Raw genomic sequence first — 7500 nt, 5'->3', positions numbered from 1 at the left:
TCCCTTCCCCTCCCACTTTCTCCCTCCTCTCCCTCATTCCCTTCTTTCTCTCCCTCATCCCCTCTTTTTCCCCCTCTCTCTCTCTCTTCCCCGTCCTCTCTCTCTACCCCTTCCCTTACCCCTCTCCACACTTTCTCCCTCCACCTCCCTCCCCTTATTTCTCTCCCTCTTCCCCTCTTTCTCCCCTCTCCCTCTCCCTCTTCCCCGTCCTCTCTCTCTCTACCCCTTCCCTTCCCCCTCCCACTTTCTCCCTCCACCCCCCTCATCCCTTCTTTCTCTCCCTCCCATCCCCTCTTTTTCCCCCCTTTCTCCCTCTCTCCCTCTTCCCCGTCCTCTCTCTCTACCCCTTCCCTTCCCCCTCCCACTTTCTCCCTCTCTCCCCTTCCCTCTTCACTCTCCCTCTTCCCCTCTTTCTCCCCTTCCCTCTTCCCCGTCCTCTCTCTCTCTACCCCTTCCCTTCCCCCTCCCACTTTCTCCCTCCCCCCTACCCTCTTCCCTTCTTTCTCTCCCTCTTCCCCCCTTTCTCCCCCTCCCTCTTCCCCGTCCTTTCTCCCCCCCTCTCTCCCTCTTCCCACGTTCCTCTCTCTCTACCCCCCTTCCCTTCCCCTCCCACTTTCTCCTCTTCCCCTCTTTCTCCCCCTCCCTCTCTCCCTCTTCCCCGTCCTCTCTCTCTCTACCCCTTCCCTTCCCCCTCCCACTTTCTCCCTCCACTCCCTCATCCCTTCTTTCTCTCCCTCATCCCCTCTTTCTCCCCCTCTCCCTCTTCCCCGTCCTCTCTCTCTACCCCTTCCCTTCCCCCTCTCTCTTTCTCCCTCTCTCCCCCATCCCTTCTTTCTCTCCCTCATCCCCTCTTTCTCCCCCTCTCTCTCCCTCTTCCCCGTCCTCTCTCTCTCTACCCCTTACCCTACCCCTCCCACTTTCTCCCTCTCTCCCTCTTCCCCTCTTTCTCCCCCTCCCTCTCTCCCTCTTCCCCGTCCTCTCTCTCTACCCCTTCCTTTCTTCCATAGACCCCACCTTCGCGTAGAGAAATCGTAATAGCCGAAGAAATTCGTAAGTCCAGCTTCTCATAAGATTTACGCTTCTGTGGGGGGTTGGGGGCAGCTGAGTCTAATGGGAATTCGCAATTTTCGAGGTCATAAATCTTTGCATTTTTGTCCCTCGGATTTGCAAATGATAAAAGTGCAAAACCATTTGGCAAGAGGGATGGGGGATGGGGGATGGCTGTGATGATAATTACAAGTGATGGTGATAATGGGGTGATAATGGTACTGATAATGGGAGACATGATGAAAATATAATAATGGTGATGAGTGTAGTGCTAACATCACCATCGCCATCACCATCAGCTTCATCATCATCGTCGTCGTCGCCGTTGTAATCAAGTCATCATGGCACAATAAAATAATTATTAGCAATAAGCCCCAGTAGTAATTATGACAGCTGCAGTACTAATAACAAACCTTATAATAACACTAATAACAATTATAGTTATAAAGAAAATGATGATGACGACGATAGCATTAACAATAACAAAAATAACATCTACAATATCATTATTTATAATAGTGAGAATGGGGACGATGATCATGATAATGGTAATAATGATGATGAAAAAATATATTGATGATGGTGATGATGGTGACAAGAACAGCAACAATATCCTGATTTTTAGTAGTACTTGTAGTAAGGATAATAATAATAATAATGATAACAATGATGATAATAACAATAGAAATAACAATAACTATAAAAATAACAATAACAATAATAATAATTATTATTATAACGATGATAATAATAATGATGATAATTATAATAATAATAACAATAATAATAATGATATTCATGATGATGGTGATAATAAGGATAATGATAATAATAATAGTAAAATAATAATGATGATAATAATAACGATGGTAATGGTGATGATGATGATGATGATGATGATGATGATGATGATGATGATGATGATGATGATGATGATGATGATGATGATGATGATGATGATGATGATGATGATGATAATAATAATAATAATAATAATAATAATAATAAATAATAATTATAAATAATAATAATAATAATAATGAATAATAATAACAATGATAGTAATAATAATAATGATCATAATAATAAAAAATAATATGGATAATAATAATAATGATATAATGATAATTATACAAATAAAAACAAAAACAAAACAAATAAAAAAATAAAATTAAAAATAAGACACGAGATAACGACAATAATGATACTAAAAACAATGAACGTATTTCATAATAATTTAAAGACAAACTGACGTTTTTTTTTTCTTTTTTATCTGTTCTTTTATAGCATAATAATTTTAAGACAAATTAACGTTTTTTTTATCTGTTCTTTTTTAACGGTAATAATTTTAGGACAAATTAACGTTTTTTTATCTGTTCTTGTATAACATAATAATTTTAAGACAAATTAACGTTTTTTTTATCTGTTCTTTTATAACGGTAATAATCCTCGAGGAATATCCACGCGGCCACAACACGCCGCAGTTCAACCAACCAAGCAATAATCCTTTAATTCCGATTTATGTCTACTTTCAGGTGAATTATCAAATCCGATCAGCTGATCAATAGGCAAAGACACTCGGGCATTGATTGACTTCTCTGTTGAAGGCCATAATGTTGCCATAAGACTAGTGTTGCCGTTTGATATGGCCACAAAACCGCTAGAATGGAATTTAAAAAACCGCTCGACATTAATGCTCCTTATTTCTCTGCTAAAATAGAAAAAAAGGCGCTAGATATGATGTAGATTTTCGAAATTTTCGTGTTAATTCATAGATAAAAAAAAAAAAAAAAAAATCAAGTAGATTTTCGACATTTTCCTGTTAATTCATAGATTAAAAAAAAAAAAAAAAATCAAGTAGATTTTTCGACATTTTCCTGTTAATTCATAGATAAAAAAATAAAAAAATCAAGTAGATTTTCGACATTTTCCTGTTAATTCATAGATAAAAAAAAAATCAAGTAGATTTTCGACATTTTCCTGTTAATTCATAGATTAAAAAAAAAAAAAAAAAAAATCAAGTAGATATTCGACATTTTCCTGTTAATTCATAGATAAAAAAAATCAAGTAGATATTCGACATTTTCCTGTTAATTCATAGATTAAAAAAAAAAAAAAAAAAATCAAGTAGATTTTCGACATTTTCCTGTTAATTCATAGATTAAAAAAAAAAAAAAAATCAAGTAGATTTTTCGACATTTTCCTGTTAATTCATAGATAAAAAAAATCAAGATTTTCGACATTTTCCTGTTAATTCATAGATAAAAAAAAAAAAAAAAAATCAAGTAGATTTTATGACATTTTCCTGTTAATTCATAGATAAAAAAAAAAAAAAATCAAGTAGATTTTCGACATTTTCCTGTTAATTCATAGATAAAAAAAAAATCAAGTAGATTTTCGACATTTTCCTGTTAATTCATAGATAAAAAAAAAAAAAAAAATCAAGTAGATTTTCGACATTTTTCTGTTAATTCGTAGATAAAAAAAAAATAAAGTAGATTTTCGACATTTTCCTGTTAATTCATAGATAAAAAAAAAAAAAATCAAGTAGATATTCGACATTTTCCTGTTAATTCATAGATAAAAAAAAAAATCAAGTAGATTTTCGACATTTTCCTGTTAATTCATAGATAAAAAAAAAAAAATCAAGTAGATTTTCGACATTTTTCTGTTAATTCGTAGATAAAAAAAAAATCAAGTAGATTTTCGACATTTTCCTGTTAATTCATAGATAAAAAAAAAAAAAAATCAAGTAGATTTTCGACATTTTCCTGTTAATTCATAGATAAAAAAAAAAAAAATCAAGTAGATTTTCGACATTTTCCTGTTAATTCATAGATAAAAAAAAAAAAAAATCAAGTAGATTTTTCGACATTTTCCTGTTAATTCATAGATAAAAAAAAAAAAAATCAAGTAGATTTTCGACATTTTCCTGTTAATTCATAGATAAAAAAAATCAAGTAGATTTTTCGACATTTTCCTGTTAATTCGTAGATAAAAAAAAAAAAAAAAATCAAGTAGATTTTTCGACATTTTCCTGTTAATTCGTAGATAAAAAAAAAAAAAAAAAATCAAGTAGATTTTCGACATTTTCCTGTTAATTCATAGATTAAAAAAAAAAAAAAAATCAAGTAGATTTTCGACATTTTCCTGTTAATTCATAGATAAAAAAAAAAAAAATCAAGTAGATTTTCGACATTTTCCTGTTAATTCATAGATTAAAAAAAAAAAATCAAGTAGATTTTCGACATTTTCCTGTTAATTCATAGATTTGAAAAAAAAATCAAGTAGATTTTCGACATTTTCCTGTTAATTCATAGATTAAAAAAAAAAAAAAAATCAAGTAGATTTTCGACATTTTTCTGTTAATTCGTAGATAAAAAAAAAAAAAAAAAAATCGAGATCTAGCGGGGAAAATTGCTAGAATGGCAACACTGCAGGAAAAGTACATTTCTTAATTAGCAGAGTGCTTTGAGGAGGGTAATTAACGGCTGAAATTGCGATGACTTTACCGAGTGCGTGGAAGCGGGTCGCTCATTTGGCTGTAACGAATCTGACTTTTTTTTAATTACGTATTTTTATTTCTTTATGTCACCTACTCTTTATCGGCCTTTGCTACCTACGTATCTATATTTTTAAAGTTAAAACCCTTTTCCAATATTGCCCATTCAATTTCCTTGATCCTTAGAATGAACTTGTTTTAGCTCAATTATTAATTTAATTATTCGTTTATTTATATCATTTGCATTATTATTATTATTTTTTTTTTGCAAATCTGTTAAAATTACATACTTTTACTGCTTGTTCATCATATAAATAATCATGGACTAAATCCTACTTATACAAATGGAAGTATTATGATATGTATGTTTAAAATAAATCTTCGTTCTTTATGTCTCTAATATTCTATTTTAATTCATACTCTTCATCTAAGTAAGTGTGTATAGTAGACCTGGATAACTACTGAAATGAATGTCATCTATACCAACGCACTCTACCCATATTTGGTCTTGGCTTTATATATATATATATATATATATATATATATATATATATATATATATATATATATATATATATATATCGGTTATTAGATAGAATCTGATCTGATACAGAATTTATCAAGTTCTACCGTGATGTGTCGACTAATTGTTTAAACACATTATTAGTATCATCATCATTATCATTATCATTATCATTATCATTATCATTATCATTATCATTATCATTATCATTATCATTATCATTATCATTATCATTATCATTATCATTATCATTATCATTATCATTATCATCATCATCATCATCATCATCATCATCATCATCATCATCATCACCATCATCATCATCATCATCATCATCATCATCACCATCATCATCATCATCATCACCATCATCATCATCATCATCAACATCATCATCGTCGTCAACATTATCACCAGTACTATCATCATGATCACCATCATGATTATCACTGTAAACTTTAATCTACCATAAACATAATTATCTGAAAGTTCGGATTTTCGGTTATCATAATTTCCCTCCGTGTCATTCCTATATATATACATACACACAGACACACAGACACACACACACACACACACACACACACACACACACACACACACACACACACACACACACATATATATATATATATATATATATATATATATATATATATATATGTATATATATATATATTTTTTTTTTTTCACTTTGAGCTTGTAATATCTATTTTATATTACCTGCAGTCCCTACATATGATTATATTTCATACATTAATAAATTGCATTTTTTATATAAATTATTCTTGTCTAATAGCTAGTGATACCTTTACACTATTAATTACTAGTAATCTGAACCTAAAAAAGATGACAGTTACTGGAAGGGACCATCGAGATTATTATAAATTGGTTAGGGGGCTACAGACTGAAAAAAAATTGGGAACCAGTTTTACTGAACAATATCAGGATAATGTTCTATAAAGTAATTGCTTTCTGTTTTTGCCATGTTGTTATCTGCATGTGTATACACTTGTGCGAGATATTATTATCATTATTATTTTTTGTACCATAACTATCATCATTGTTATGGCTATTATTGCTATGATCAATATAAATATCAGTATTTGATTTCATAATTTGAAATAACACATTGATTCTGTAATTATTATTATCGTTATCACATTTTCTTCCTGATCTCCATCATAGTTATTACCCTCAACAAAATAAATAATAGCTTTTATGACACAAAACGTTCTTTTTTCGTATTATTGATGGCTAAAAGTTGTCTTAACAGATAGATATAAAATACAAGAATAAATCTGTAATTCTTTCCATTTACCGAATATAGATTTTGAGGACTCATGAATATTGAACGGGAAATTCGTTATAATAAAAGCCACATTCTGTCTGATACTTTGAAAGCAAACAGGCCAACCAACTACATAGTACTGGAACATGTCCCACGACACTTGTGAGAGTGTACATAATAAATAAGCTTTCCTAACGACCTCAGATATCATTTCTAATTACAGCTTTTTAAATATGCACAGGATTAAAAGATTAAGAAAAAACTTATGATAGTTCATAAAAAACAGCAATCAAATAGATTTTAGTTCAGCAACATATGAAAAACAAAATTATGAATACCAGTTACATAATTTAAGACTATCAAATGAAGCATTGGTTAGAAGAAAAAATAATAATCAGAATTATCATTTGAAATTTTCACCTTGACTTCAGAACACAGGCAATCTGACTGTAAATTGTCTAACTGTATAACGTCATAGGGTTTCTATTTTGCTGATCCTGAAATGTAACAAATAATATTTTCATTGAAAAGGCTTGGGTTCAGAATAGAAAATGAATAAAATGAATGATAAAATGAATAACAGCAAATGAAATGAATGCATAGATAAATCAATGATAATGATGACAATGACAGTGAAAATGATAATGATGATGGTTATGATAATGATGATGATACAAAGTGAACCGATACACTTGAACCACGTGAAGGCAAACTACAGCAGACCGAAATGATTGAATCATAACGAACCGCGACAGTATTGAAAAAAAAAAAAAAAAAAAAAAAAAAGATTTTCTTGTCCGAAGAAGGAAGATGATCGGTGTAGAAATTATAGTACATGTCCAGTGAGAATTGGTGCTGTAAAAATTTTGTATAGAAAAATCACATACTCAGAATTAAAGGTATATTCCACTTCATCAGCTGAAATTACACTTCACAAACTTATACTGATAAAAAAGCTGATCGGAACCGTGTATATATATTCCCAATGATCGTAGTTAAGAAGAAAAAAAAAATAGATATAAGTAGCAGGTGAGTTCAGATATCTGATTTAATTATTTGCTCAATCATTTGATTGTGGTGATATATGCATCACATGAATTCATAATCGATGATATAAACCTTTAAAAGAGATATTGA

This window comes from Penaeus vannamei, chromosome 43, assembly GCF_042767895.1.
Source record: "Penaeus vannamei isolate JL-2024 chromosome 43, ASM4276789v1, whole genome shotgun sequence".
In the NCBI taxonomy this organism is placed as follows: Eukaryota; Metazoa; Arthropoda; class Malacostraca; order Decapoda; family Penaeidae; genus Penaeus; species Penaeus vannamei.
This window is presented reverse-complemented; position numbering follows the sequence as displayed.